The sequence below is a fragment of the Oncorhynchus mykiss genome, chromosome 10 (genome assembly GCF_013265735.2).
Source record: "Oncorhynchus mykiss isolate Arlee chromosome 10, USDA_OmykA_1.1, whole genome shotgun sequence".
In the NCBI taxonomy this organism is placed as follows: domain Eukaryota; kingdom Metazoa; phylum Chordata; class Actinopteri; order Salmoniformes; family Salmonidae; genus Oncorhynchus; species Oncorhynchus mykiss.
The window spans coordinates 21649518-21665243 of NC_048574.1; the positions used below are offsets into that span (position 1 = coordinate 21649518).

A 15726-nucleotide genomic window follows, 5' to 3' on the forward strand; every position below is an offset into this window, starting at 1 on the left:
CCAGGCAGGTCCGAGATACTGTTGTGAAGAAGTTTAAAGCCGGATTTGGATACAAAAAGATTTCCCAAGTTTTAAACATCCCAAGGAGCACTGTGCAAGCGATAATATTGAAATGGAAGGAGTATCAGACCACTGCAAATCTACCAAGACCTGGCCGTCCCTCTAAACTTTCAGCTCATACAAGGAGAAGACTGATCAGAGATGCAGCCAAGAGGCCCATGATCACTCTGGATGAACTGCAGAGATCTACAGCTGAGGTGGGAGACTCTGTCCATAGGACAACAATCAGTCGTATATTGCACAAATCTGGCCTTTATGGAAGAGTGGCAAGAAGAAAGCCATTTCTTAAAGATATCCATAGACATTTCATCAACATGAAACAGGAGGATGGTAGGGTGAGTCAACATGTTTTTCTACTTGCACAGACACATCATATTTAGCTTACATTGAATGGACCATTTTTTTTTTTTTTTTTTACCTTCATTTACCTAGGCAAGTCAGTTAAGAACGAATTCTTATTTTCAATGACGGGTTAACTGCCTGTTCAGGGGCAGAACGACAGATCGGTACCATGTCAGCTTGGCGATTTGAATTTGCGGTTACTAGTCCAACGCTCTAACCACTAGGCCACCCTGCCATCTTTTAGTTGTCACTGTATTATATTAAGCAGAGGTGATTTGATGATGTAGAAATGTTTGTTGTTTAAGTTGAAACGGTGCTGAGAAAGTGAAGGCAACTCCTGTTTTCTTTGCGTCTTGCTGTAACTCTGTGGTTCTAAATCAATAGTTGGTCCGAAAATGTCGGAAACCTTCACTTGCTTTACCATGCTGTAGGTCATGTAACTAACTGTCTGTTACTTTACATTATATATGCTTTGTGGAAGTCACTGGACAGAAGAATAGTAGTAGAATACACAATAACGTTACTCAATTTGACTGGCCATCTTGGCAAAAAATATGATTTGACATTTGTTCAGGTACAGACTCCCACTCTTTTCTGTACAATTGTGATTGAGACATGTTGATTGAAGTTGTAAATTCTGTTCAAGATCAAACATTCGTGACCAACTATATTCCCGGGTTTGGCTCGTCGAACCCGCACTACTGCTGCTATCAGCCAACAATGTTTTGCGGCCTGCCTGCTGCTGCTGAGCGCCTGCTGCTGACGTCACTCACAATGCACTTTTGCAGCCAGGTACGTGTGTTGGGACTGAGCGTGTGACAGAGAAAATCGTTTTTGTGTAATTGAGGGAAAATGCGTGCATTTTAGCATTTGAGTCATTTCTCAAAAGTTGATAAAAGTTCAAAATAAATGTTTAAAAGTAGCTAAATTTGTTGCTAGGTGCTGTTTGAAAATTGCTAAACTGGCATCACTGTTCTTAATGCTTTTGCATGTTGGGTGTCTCCCTCAAACTCATTGCTTTGAATACTTTTGGTGCTTTCAAGAAAACTGGGAACTCGAGGGGGGAAAGGAGTTCAAATCATGACGTCCGTGATCTTCAGGTCGGAAAGACTGAGCTCTAGAAAGATGTCCGAGTCTCCCGACTTGGATTACCGTCAAAATAAAAACTAAATCCGCGTTGCCAGCTTTTTCCGAGATCCCAGTTGTCGAAGATTTCAGAGTTCCGAGAAGACCATACCAAAGTCAAAGATATTTATAACTAACCCCTCTGTCTGTAACCGTATTACGGAAGAGGATAACTAGCATCAGCTTTGTTACACTCGTTTTGAAAATTTCCTCAAACAAATCCCACAATGGCATTGCTGTATCTTTTAAAATCTGTGAATTTAATTTTAACGAATTTGACCCATATTTAACAATCTCCCTGTTAGTAATGCATGACAAACCCACCGGAAACGGCTCCCCAGATATGAAGAGGGATTGGAACGTTCGAGTGTTCAAAACAACTGGGAAATCGGAAAAATACGAAGTGAAACTGATGTCCGTGATCTTCAGCTTGGAAAGTCGGAGCTCTAGAAAGAGGCTCGAGTTCCCGAGTTGGATGACCGTTTAAATCGATTATCCAAGTCAGAGCTAGTTTTTTCCTCCCGAGTTCCCAATTGCTACGAACACTCGGAAATCTAGTTTACTGTTGTCTTGACAGCGCATGAGCGCTTGGTCTTTGTCGCAGAAGTGGGAGGGAACGCATGGGCCGTCCTGTATTTTTATTGGTGTTTTGGAATGAAAAGTGGAGTCCAGAGCTATGATTGGTTGCGTTGCCGGGGATATAAAAGTTAAATAATCACATTTCTTTCTTTCTCTATTCTCTCACAAGGTGAAGGAAGGCTTTGCCGTTGTTTAACTCCGACCAACATCAGCGTCGCCTTCGGTCACGAATTTGGTTAGTACAAGATAGTTTATTCTTAACGTAATCAATGCATTTATTTTCGTTCGACATAAGCATGGTATTTAGCATGCTGACGTCGTTATCCGGTCTGAAGAAGGCTAGTAGACACATTGATTTAATAAACTCACTATAACTAGTTTGTCACCATTCGATCCCAATTTACTCTGACTGTTTCTCTAACATGGCTAGCCAACTAAATGTATCGTATAGTGTGTTAATTAGCGAGCCGGTCAACCTTTGTCGTGGTCGCATATATGGCAGGTCGAGTTTGGCCATTTGCAGTGCAGGCAGTTTGAAAGACATTCGACTGACGGTTCCAACGTTTGTCATGTTAATTAAAGGAAAAGGCGCGCGATCATCCTCGTAGTTGTCGGCCTAGCTAGTTGTAGCTAGAACGTTCTAGTGCCGTGGTTAAGTCGCACTAGTTTCCGACGTGACGCGGCAATGAAACTGCAACCCACGTGGTGTGACGCACATTTTAATGGCGAGATTTCTTTACAGAAGTGTAATTATGCGCAACCTAGTATGTAGCACTTTTTATTGATAGAAAGCTTAATTTGTTTTTGGGTGACTTAAATTTATCCCTATTCATGTGTTTAGGCAACATGTCTAAAAGACCGGCAGTTGGCATTGATCTTGTGAGCACCTACTCCTGCTTGGGTGTGTTCCAGCATGGTTGAAATCATTGCCAGCGACCATGGCCTACAGGACCACTCCAAGTTATGTTTCCTTCACAGACTCAAGACTTATTGGTGATGCCGTCAATAATCGGGTTACCATGAACCCTGCAAACACAGTATTCGGTACGTTTTTAATTTCTGATAAATTATCATTAAATTGCTATATTTTAATTGAAAATTGTATTTGGTTATCTGTATGGTACGCCGTTTCAATGATTCTACTCGACCCAAGCTCCAAGTTGAATACAAAGGAGAGGCTAAGTCCTACCCAGAAGAAATTCTCTATGGTTCTGGTCAAGATGGAGATTGCTGAAGCCTACCCAGGAAAAGTTATAATGTCAAATGTGTTGACTCTAAATTGACATGTATTTATTTTACAGTCAACAATGCAGTCGTTACCGTGCCTGCTTAATTCAACGACTCCCAGCGCCAGGCATCCAAAGATGCTGGCACCACCTCAGGCCTGGATGTACTGCATATCATCAATGAGCCAACTGCTGCTCCCATTTCCTACGGCTTGGATAAGTAGGTAAATGGCTTGCTATGATCTTTATTCTGTTGAGAAGGACTGCAATGCAGGGATTATTCGCTGTGATGAAGTTTATTCCTGCCATTCGTAGTTTCCACCAGAGGTTGAAAGACCAAAGATGGCCCAATACCTTCCTTGGATGTCTGAGCGACTATTTTAATGTACTTCTCGTTTGAAAACCATGTATGTTTTTAGCTAATATAGACGGTATCCTCCAGGTGTATGAGGGTGAGAGGGCCATGACCAAGGACAACAACCTGTTGGGCAAGTTGGCGCTGACTGGAATCCCCCCTGCACCTTGCGATGTTCTTCAGATTGAGGTCACCTTTGACATTGACGCTAACGACATCATGAAGGTGTCTGCAGCTGACAAGCACACTGGCAAGGATGACAAGATCACTATCATCAATGACAAGGGTAAATTTGTTGTGGTGATGGCATTGTAAGACTAGAAAATGGCCTACAGTTACTAGCCCTAACCCTGTAGTTTCGCTGTGATGAAGTTTATTCCTGCCATTCGTAGTTTCCACCAGAGGTTGAAAGACCAAAGATGGCCCAATACCTTCCTTGGATGTCTGAGTGACTGAAGTTAAATATTTCTCATTTGAAGGCCATTTAATATTTTGCTCATGTTAATCTATGTTTCTTAGACTGCTGAGAAGGAAGAGTATGAGCACCACCAGAAGGAGCATCGCCATGTTTTACCAAGGTGCTGGTATGCCCGACGGCATGGCTGGTCGATTCCCCCGAGCTGGTGGTGCGGTTCCTGGTGGCTGTGGGTTATCTTAACTGACTTGAGGAAGTCAACTAAACCATTCCACTGTTTCTGCAACTACCTCCCCCTCACAAGCAACGTTTGAAATGTTCTACTTGTTTGTGATGGAGTCAGTGACTCTTGTCAGTGAGATTTTAAAGTTAGAAAAAAGGTTGCCTGATCATACTTCTATTGCAACTTTGTCTGCTACAGAACAGTAATTTTCTGTTTGCTCAACTAGGCTGTCAGATTTCACATGGAGTATATTGTGCCTTTAAGACCAAATAAAACATGGTGACCTTCCACCAACTTTTAAATGTTCATCTCAAGTGCTTTTGATAAGGTCCTTATTTTGGTTAATATTCTTATGACAAAGTTTAATCTCACTTGTGACTTCCCTTAACCATAAACTTCCAGCTGCTAGACCAGTGTCAGTGTTTGTGGTCCTACCAATAAATATTATAGATATTTAGCAGCACCAACTTAGTCAGGCAATCATCCAGTTTCTCAATAACCATGTTTCGTGCTACAGTTATGCAAGTAGTTGTATCCATTAACATGTGATGGAGAAGTTTATGGTGTCATTTTATAAATGCTGACTGAATTTGTTCGTTATACATCTTGTCTGTAACATGTATTGTGGGAAATGGTGGTGGAAACCCCTTTTCATGCAATTAAGGTCCTCCCTCCGACTGGGGTGGGTAGGCTAATGTAGATTAGTCTACTCTCACTATATGCGAGCTGTTGGCCAGGCACATTTGCTATTTACTGCAAGTTTTTGTGATGACTATCAGCCTTGAGTGCGACATAGTTAGCTTTACATTCTTATTCGGGACAAACTTACATGAAACAGTATATTTAGTGTGCTGTTATCGGCATATAGTCCATTTGGAAGTATTACACTTCACACAGATTCCAAAATATTTGCATAGATCTGTCGCCAGTTAAATGGAAACCTAGCTATTAACTTGCCGCTAATTTGGCATGAAATATAAAGCCTGCTTTTTGCAGTTGACGTTCATGGGCTGTTGGTTAGGGAATTCTTAGTAAGTAGTTTCCGTGCGTGACCAGGTAAATACCCACAGCCTAGATTGCTGTCGCTTTGGTCAGACTGCTTTATAGGGTAATTCGGGTAACACAGTCTTCAATTGCTTTACAGTTAGATTTAGAAAACAGTTATTGCAGTTTGTCAGACTACATATGGTGGGGTAATTTTGCTGAATTATCCCAATAGACCATCTGTAGTAACCCAGTCTATGGTTGGTAGATTTATTTCAACAGCACAATTTACGAGTTTTTGATGCAAAGTTTATTCAGAAATGTATGGATGCAAGGAAAGAATGATGGTGCATGAGGAACATGATAGTTTAAATACAAATTACACATGTTCAGCTTTCAAACAAGGAACAGTACTGCCCTATTGCACAGCTCTTTAATAAGCAAAACGCAGCAGCTCTTATGGTGTGGTGGCCAATTATATCTTAAATGTCTCCCCTGTGTCCATCTCTTTTTCCATGTTTCCCCTTCCCAGACCAAGTGAGTTCATCAGTGAAAAATAGAGGTAGGGTTGTAGAGAGTCGAGGGACTGAATATAATAAGAAACCTTAGGTGCTGGCTTAAGGCCGGTAGCGTCCGGTCAGAACAAGGATGAGGCGGCTGTCCAGGTTAATGGGAATTTAAAACTTATTCGGGATCGGTGTACCGTCCACAGGACGGTTGAGCTAACGTAGGCTAATGAAATTAGCATGATGTATGTACAAGAACATTTCCCAGGACATAGACATATTTGATATCGGCAGAAAGCTTATTCTTGTTAATCTAACTGCATTGTTTAATTTACAGTAGCTATTACAGTGAAATAATACCATGCTATTGTTTGAGGAGAGTGCACAGTTTTGAACATTAGTTATTAATAAACAAATTAGGCACAGCTTTTGTGATAACATTTTTCTTTGCTTCTGAGTACCCTGGTCACACAGCATAAGACAAATAGCATCTTAGGCAGTCTTGCTACAACATTTAACAGAAATGCAATGGTTCATTGGATCAGTCTAAAACTTTCTGGCCAAAATCTAAATTGCAGCTGGGCTGGAATAATACATTATGGCCTTTGTTTTTTTTTTCTTTGTATTATCTTTCACCAGATCTTTTGTGTTATATTCTACATTCCTTTCACAATTCCACAAACGGTACCAATAATATGCATATCCTTGTTACAGGCAGTTAGATTTAGGTATGTCATTTTAGATGAAAATTGAAAGAAAGGGGCGGATCCTTGTAAGATGTCCACACACATCCGACTACTCATGGTTCAGATAACTGAGAATCATGTCCAGTGATAACTGACATTAACTATGTGGTCGTTTAGATGCATACACAATTAAACATCAGACACACAGGGATTCAGTCCACAGGAGGAGAAGTTCAGCAGGGGAGTAGGCACGTTTCTGACCACACAGTGCTGGGGTCATAGACTGACTGAAACTGAAGTCCCGGGAATCAAGGCCACTGATAGGCTGCAGGAGATGTGGTGGTAATTAGTTAGCGTGACCTTGACCAATAAGACACTAACGAAAGTGGGGGTCCTCTGAATGGGAGACTAAGCAGCCCAACTAGAACTAACCATAAGTGATGGATAGAATCAGCTGACTGAAGCTGGCCGTTTTAACAACTGCAATTAAGGGTGATGGAGGACTGCCAATAGCTAGTAAAGAAAGATATTAGGGAGGGGTCGAAATTAACACACCTGTTTCCCAGTGGAAAATGGGGGAGGGTCATGCTTTTAAAATTTCAGTCGCGGGGTTTAGTATATTTTTTATTTAGTCCAGGGGAGTGTCATGTAATTTGTAATTGATTAAATGTCAAATCCCTGATACTCTGCTGGGCACAAAATATCATGTGCGCTTAGTCTCAAATGATCCATAGCCTATACTAAAGGGCCAGGCTATACGAAGAGCATGCTTAGAGAAGCACAGGGCACAATTATATTTCTAAGAAAATGTACTTCCTTCCCGTTTTTGCGCTGCTGGGACGGTGTATATAAAACTAGGCTACACTGCATTACACACTGCAATGGATAGGCATTCCCAATCATGAGCTTCCGCCTGCCCTGCTTTTTGTTCTGCCTAACCAATGAAAGATGGTGTGGTGGTACTTCAGGAAGCGAGTCAAATGTTTCTTCGATTGTATATACACTGCTCAATAAAATAAAGGGAACACTTAAACAACACAATGTAACTTCAAGTCAATCACAATTCTGTGAAATCAAACTGTCCACTTAGGAAGCAACACTGATTGACAATAAATTTCACATGCTGTTGTGCAAATGAAATAGACAACAGGTGGAAATTATAGGCAATTAGCAAGACACCCCCAATAAAGGAGTGGTTCTGCAGGTGGGGACCACAGACCAGTTCTCAGTTCCTATGCTTCCTGGCTGATGTTTTGGTCACTTTTGAATGCTGGCGGTGCTTTCACTCTAGTGGTAGCATGAGACGGAGTCTACAACCCACACAAGTGGCTCAGGTAGTGCAGCTCATCCAGGATGGCACATCAATGCGAGCTGTGGCAAGAAGGTTTGCTGTGTCTGTCAGCGTAGTGTCCAGAGCATGGAGGCGCTACCAGGAGACTGGCCAGTACATCAGGAGATGTGGAGGAGGGCAACAACCCAGCAGCAGGACCGCTACCTCCGCCTTTGTGCAAGGAGGAGCAGGAGGAGCACTGCCAGATCCCTGCAAAATGACCTCCAGCAGGCCACAAATGCGCATGTGTCTGCTCAAACGGTCAGAAACAGACTCCATGAGGGTGGTATGAGGGCCCGACGTCCACAGGTGGGGGTTGTGCCAGAGAACACCAAGATTGGCAAATTCGCCACTGGCGCCCTGTGCTCTTCACAGATGAAAGCAGGTTCACACTGAGCACATGTGACAGACATGACAGAGTCTGGAGACTCCGTGGAGAACGTTCTGCTGCCTACAACATCCTCCAGCATGACCGGTTTGGCGGTAGGTCAGTCATGGTGTGGGGTGGCATTTCTTTGGGGGGCCGCACAGCCCTCCATGTGCTCGCCAGAGGTAGCCTGACTGCCATTAGGTACCGAGATGAGATCCTCAGACCCCTTGTGAGACCATATGCTGGTGCGGTTGGCCCTGGGTTCCTCCTAATGCAAGACAATACTAGACCTCATGTGGCTGGAGTGTGTCAGTAGCTCCTGCAAGAGGAAGGCATTGATGCTATGGACTGGCCCGCCCGTTCCCCAGGCCTGAATCCAATTGAGCACATCTGGGACATCATGTCTCGCTCCATCCACCAACGCCACGTTGCACCACAGACTGTCCAGGAGTTGGCGGATGCTTTAGTCCAGGTCTGGGAGGAGATCCCTCAGGAGACCATCTGCCACCTCATCAGAAGCATGCCCAGGCGTTGTAGGGAGGTCATACAGGCACGTGGATGCCACACACACTACTGAGCCTCATTTTGACTTGTTTTAAGGACATTACATCAAAGTTGGATCAGCCTGTAGTGTGGTTTTCCACTTTAATTTTGAGTGTGACTCCAAATCCAGACCCCCATGGGTTGATACATTTGATTTCCATTGATCATTTTTGTGTGATTTTGTTGTCAGCACATTCAACTATGTAAAGAAAAAAATATTTAATAAGAATATTTCATTCATTCAGATCTAGGATGTGTTATCTTAGTGTTCCCTTTATTTTTTTGAGCAGTGTATATAAGTTATGTAAATTATTATAAAATGGCTAATTGTGAGGTCAATAATGATAAATAGCTTCATTATTGGCAACAATACAAGCGTAACTCCGGTCCTCCTTATCTTCGCGCGCTCGCAAGTAGATATTTCATTGTAAAAAAATAAATATATATATATATATATATTTTTTTACATATATATGTATATATATATTTTTAAAAAATATATTATATACATTTATATTATATATTTTTATATATTATACTTATATATTATTTATTAACCTCACAATAAGCCATTTTATAATAATTTACATAACTTATAAGATGGACAGCGCATGGGTGCTTAATATAGGCAAATTCGAGAAGGCCTAATTCATTTAAACAGTCTTCATTTTAATTTGACTTCAGGCTACTAACAACAAGGGTTTTGTGTTGGAGCCTATTTCTTCCTATTCAAGAAATAAGAAGTTGGCCTACCTGTTTGACAGATGAAATGATAGTCTTGTATCCATAGATTTTGTCAGCCAATTCCTTCAGTCACCATGCACTCCTTAAATATCTCAGTGAACTGCTTGGTGTGTTAAGTTAAAACCAGGGATCGAATTGAGGGGGTATGTGAGGGATTTGTGGCTTTGGTTAAAGCAAATGGCCAAACGCATAGGCCTAACGTAAACTCACCCCATTCCTACAAATGTGCTCAACCGCAACATTCAAACGAGGCTATAAAGAAAACTAATGCGACTGTAGTGACTGTGTTGGTTAAAATCGGGGGTGTGAACTAGGTTTCTATTCAAGCGTTGATCGACATGGTAATGGCTCTATAGTATTGGAGAAAAGTTGAAAAAAACAGACCCTCATTCTGGTTCTGTGCAGTGGCTATTTTAGCATGTAAATCTTGGTGGGGCAAAAAGAAAAAGCCACAACACTAAACAATACATTAACTGCACTATAACGGTGACAAACAGTGCCCACAAACTGTTAGGGCCTACATAAAGCTGTCCCAACAGCAGTCCCAACATCTTACCACTGCTACATCTCCGCTATCAGCGGTGCCTTGTCTGGCAACTCATTTACTGCCTTAAAAAATATATAACTGTTATGGCTGACTTGCTTAAACAAATGTGGTTTCTACTGACAATTGAGATGTACAAACTATGACATAAGGGGACGACGAGTGGATAAGAGGCATTCCGTGATTTTGATTAAGACATTAAGTGAGATAAGACGGAAGTAGTCATTATAACTATTAGTTCAGCACTTTTGAAATGGACAGCGACAGAAGTAAGAACATGGGTCGTTCTTACAGTATTCTCCATGTACACTGTGAGAGAATAGCAACGTATTTACCTGCTTTGTTTAATATTAATAGTTCATTAAAATGCTTAACAATAGTAAGAGACATTTCTTTAGTGCCAATGCTATGCTTCTGAGAAAGGATGGTTCATCTCTTCCACACTCACTCCCAGCAACTGTTCTAGGTGTGTAGTCAAGTACATAGGATAGAGATAAGCTTGAGGAACAGATAGACCTGTATTGTTTAAATTTCTCTTTGCTTCTGAGTAACCTGGTCACACGGCATAAGACAAAGAGCAGCTGAGAAGTGACCACAGTTCTTCAGCCCCTTCTGTTATTTTACTATCTTCCAAGGGCACAGCTGTGGGGAGATCAAAGAGACCGGAGGCTAGCTTGGTAGAGAAGGGAGTAAACTTAACTGCTGTTATCACTTGTTTGTCCGCTATGACCTCACACACCCGATACACCTGGCCACAATAAGAAAACAATGTAGCTTATGATGCCCTGCTCTGCCAGGGAGGGGTGGAACCAACCATGACTAAGCAGTTTTGTGTTTCTATATAAACCCCTTGCATCTTTGTATTATTTGAGCTCTCACGCTATTGACTGTGTTTGCATGTAGTGAACTTGCTCCCTTATTAACAAGTGAATAAAGATTTAGTTAGTGTAACTGTAATGTGGTGTGTGCTGGTGACAGGGAAGTCAGGCGCAGGAGAATGAACTTGGTAAAAACGGAGCTGTTTAATAAACATTCAAAAAACCTCAGAAAACCAAAATATACAAAAATAACATAATAGGGTGCAAAACCCGTCGCACACCAGAAAAATAACATAATAGGGTGCAAAACCCGTCGCACACCAGAACAAATAACATAATAGGGTGCAAAACCCATCACACACCAGAACAAATAACATAATAGGGTGCAAAACCCGTCGCACACCAGAACAAATAACATAATAGGGTGCAAAACCCATCACACACCAGAACAAATAACATAATAGGGTGCAAAACCCATCACACACCAGAACAAATAACATAATAGGGTGCAAAACCCGTCGCACACCAGAACAAATAACACACCTACATACAACAAACAATCTCTGACAAGGACATGAGGGGAAACAGAGGGTTAAATACACAACATGTAATGAATGGGATTGGAACCAGGTGTGTAGGAAGACAAGACAAAACCAATGGAAAATGAAAAATGGATCAATGATGGCTAGAAGGTCGGTGATGTCAACTGCTGAACACCACCCGAACAAGGAGAGGGACCGACTTTGGCGGATGTCGTGACAATAACTCTGACTTGTGTGATAAGTTTTGGGGCTCCTGAGTGGCGCAGCGGTCTAACACACTGCATCTCAGTGCTAGAGGTGTAACTACAGACACCCTGGTTCGAATCCAGGCTGTATCCCAACCGGCTGTGATTGGGAGTCCCATAAGGCGGCGCACAATTGTATGGCGGCACACAAAACTCTTACAATATTCGCTGATGACATTTCTCTAAAACAGGCTATAGGCTACAAAATCAGCCATTTCCAGCTACAATAGTCATTTAAAACATTAACAATGTCTACACTGTATTTCGGATCATTCTGATGTTATTTTAATGGACAAAAATGTGCATTTCTTTCAAAAACAAGGACATTTCTAAGTGACCACAAACTTTTTAACAGTAGTGTATATCTCTGGCATATTACATAATTTATTCAGCAGCATACAAGACATTTCTGGACTCCCCTCGCTGTGCTCACTTGAACAGGAAGGTGTCGCGGCGGTCTTTTGTGGGCATCAAACTTCGTCATCAAAGTCTGGCAATCTCTGGATTTATGTTGCTTTCAAGACAACTGGGAACTCTGAAAAAAAGGTTGAATCATGATGTCAGTGATCTTCAGGTCGGAGCTCTAGAAATAGGCCCAAGTTTCCGACTTGCAATTCCGAGTTGGATGACTGTTCAAAATGTATTTACCCAGTCAAAGCTCATTTTTATCCCCAAGTTCCCAGATGTCTTGAACTCACTGAAGTCTGAGATTTCCCAGTTTCGAGTTTTGACTCGGCAGAAGTCATGCTGGATTGACAGCATGGCCAATATTGAATGTTTATCCTTTTAAGCTTAGAAAATAGATCCTTAAGCCTAGACTTGGACCACACACCCACTCCACTGAATAGCAGGCTAGGGATTGCTTTGCAATACTTGCAGTTAGCCACTGATTCCTTCCAAACCACTTATTGTTGAATTTGTGATTTCCAACTTGTTGTGTAATGTTTATGTCCAATGACCGATGAGCACCGATATGTTTTATCTCTTCATTATTTATCTTCATATGTCAAGGATTGAAAATATTTGCTAGTAGATTATCGACTTGATTCATGATGATGACTGCTAGCTTGCTAGCTAAGATTTTGAAAGTATGATGTTGACATGATCAGTCCAATCAAAGTTATGGTAGATATAACATGATTTGACATAATTCTATCAGTGGCCAATTTTTATTTAATTTTTTATTTTACCTTTATTTAACTAGGCAAGTCAGTTAAGAACAAATTCTTATTTTCAATGACGGCCTAGGAACAGTGGGAGAACCTTCCAGAAGGACAACCATCTCTGTAACACCTTTATGGTAGAGTGGCCAGAGGGAAGCCACTCTTCAGTAAAAGACACATGACAGTCCGCTTAGAGTTTTGGAAAAGGCACCCAAAGGACTCAGACCATGAGAAACAAGATTCTCTGGTCTGATGGAACCAAGATTGAACTCTTTGGCCTGAATGCCAAGCGTCACGTCTGAAGGAAACCTGGCAGCATCCTTAGGTGAAGCATGGTGGTGGCAGCATCATGCTATGGGGATGTTGTTCAGCGGCAGGGACTGGGAGACTAGTCAGGATCAAGGGAAAGATGAATGGAGCAATGTACAGAGAGATCCTTGATGAAAACCTGCTCCAGAGTGTTCAGGACCTCAGACTGGGGTGAAGGTTCACCTTCCAACAGGACAACGACCGTAAGCACACTGCCAAGACAATGCAGGAGTGGCTTCGGGACAAGTCTCTGAATGTCCTTGAGTGGCCCAGACAGAGCCAGGACTTGAACCCGATTGAACATCTCTGGAGAGACCTGAAAATAGCTGTGCAGCAACACTCCCCATCAAAACTGACAGAGTTTGAGAGGATCTGCAGCGAAGAATGGGAGAAACTCCCCAAATACAGGTGTGCCAAGCTTGTAGCGTCATACCCAAGAAGACGCTATGCTGTAATCGTTGCCAATGGTGCTTCAACAAAGTACTGAGTAACGGGTCTGAATATTTAAGTAAATATGATATTTCAGTTTTTTTTATTTTCAATACAATTGCAAAAACTTCTAAAAACCTGTTTTTGCTTTGTCATTATTGGGTATTAGGTGTAGATTCATGAGGGGAAAAAACTGTTGAAACCATTTGAGAATAAGGCTGTATTTAACAAAATTTTGAAAAAGTCAAGTGGTCTGAATACTTTCCGAATGCACTGTATGTTTGCCGGGACTCTTTCATTCAACACACCTTGTAACTCTTCTGTACAGTAGCAGTGCGTGGGTAAAATCAGTGGGTAAGTCAAGCCAGTAAAAAAGCCATATTAACCTTAGTTGTGATAGTTGCGTTGTTTCCTCTACGCCACTGTGATATGCAAGAAGGCAGAGACAACAAAAATGTGTAAGAAGGCTGAAATAACAAAAAGTTTCATCACAAAACCAGAGAGCAACATCTGCCCAGTAAAGTCTACAAAGCAAATATTGCATGTAACAAACAATTATATGACCTACAGCATGGTCAAGCAAATTCATGTTTTTGACTGTTTACTAATAACAACTACTGATTTTAGAACCACAGAGTTACCTCAAGTCAGCACAAAGACAACAGGAGCACTGCCTCTGCTATTCCAGCACCGTTTCAACTTAAACATAATCCAAACAACAAGACTGTATGCTTAGTGTAATACATTGAAAACAAACTTAAAGATACCAAAAACAACGTAGTCCAATCAATGCTGCTAAATAGCAACATTCTATGGAGCTGCCCCCACAATTGACACACCGCATTTTCCACCAATACTACACATTCCTTTGTCCCATGCCCTCCTGCACACTTCTGACATCTCGGAATTGTCATATGAAACACCTTAGTGGGTTCGGCACAAAGGCTCTCACTGGATAATTGATATATCCTAACATGACTTTATCAGGTAAATATTCAAAACTCAAAAGGACAGACAAAGTCTTCTTGGTTTCACCACACTCGCCACCAGGTCTGCGTCACACCAAACGGCAACCATCAGAGGGAATTTCCATTTCAGTTGCTCCACCTCAACAATTAACGCCACCCCAGTAATCACACCTTTCAAAGGCACCCTGCTCCGGAGAGCAAAGCAAGTTACAGGTCTTGTCCTTGTCCTTAGCGTTACACTAAGCGCCCCCCTCCCTCTGGACGGAAGAAACACAGAAAATCATCACAGGAGCAGATCGTGGACTATAGGAAAAGGAGGGCCGAACAGGCCCCCATTAACAGGATGAAGTGGAGTGGGTTGAGAGTTTCAAGTTCCTTGGTGTCCTCATCACCAACTGGTCCAAACACACCAAGACAGTTGTGAAGAGGGCACAACAACACTTTCTCTCCTCAGGAGACTGATAAGATTTGCCATTGGTCCCCAGATCATCAAAAAGTTATCCAGCTCCACCTTTGAGAGCATCCTGCATCATCACCTGGTTTGGCAACTGCTCGGCATCTGACCGTAAGGCTCTACAGAGGGTAGTGTGTATGGCCCAGCACATCACTGGGCCATACAACCTATATACTTGGCGGTGTGAGAGGAAGGCTCAAAAAATTGTTAAAGCCTCCAGTCACCCAAGCCATAGACTGTTCTCTCTGCTACCGCACGGCAAGCAGTACCAGAGCGCCAAGTCTAGCACCAAAAGGCTCTTTAACAGGTACTACCCCCAAGCCATAACCAGAGTATTTACATTGACCCCCCTCCGCTTTTTTTTTACACTGTGCTACTCGCTGTTTATTATCTATGCATAGTCAAATTACCTCGACTAACCTGTACCCCCACACATTGACTCGGTATAGGTACCACCTGTATACAGCCTTGTTATTGTTATGTAATTTTCTTGTGTTACTTTTTGATTACAAAAAAATCTACTTTAGTTTATTTAGTACATTTCTTGAACTGCATTGTTGGTTAAATCAAATCAACGTTTATTTGTCATGTGCGCCGAATACAGCAGGTTACAATACAACAACCTTACAGTGAAATGCTTACTTACCAGCTCTAACCAATGGTGCGAAAACAAGTAAGCATTTCACGGTAAGGTGCCTACACCGATTGTGACAAATAAAATGTGATTTGAAGTCCACTTTGAGCCGATTTTAATAGTACCCAATTT

At 41.9% G+C, this 15726-nt stretch overlaps 3 non-coding genes across 3 annotated transcripts; all 3 read left to right on the plus strand.

The window, feature by feature from the left end:
- Positions 1-1906: 1906 nt before the first annotated feature.
- LOC110533510 lies at positions 1907-4627 on the plus strand. Its single transcript, XR_005053599.1, has 5 exons — positions 1907-2341; positions 2948-3150; positions 3408-3556; positions 3775-3973; positions 4207-4627. It is a non-coding gene; the product is annotated as an uncharacterized LOC110533510 (transcript).
- On the plus strand, positions 3614-3707 carry LOC118937060. Its single transcript, XR_005034458.1, has one exon. It is a non-coding gene; the product is annotated as a small nucleolar RNA SNORD14 (small nucleolar RNA).
- On the plus strand, positions 4046-4139 carry LOC118937061. The gene has a single exon (XR_005034459.1). It is a non-coding gene; the product is annotated as a small nucleolar RNA SNORD14 (small nucleolar RNA).
- Positions 4628-15726: the final 11099 nt, after the last annotated feature.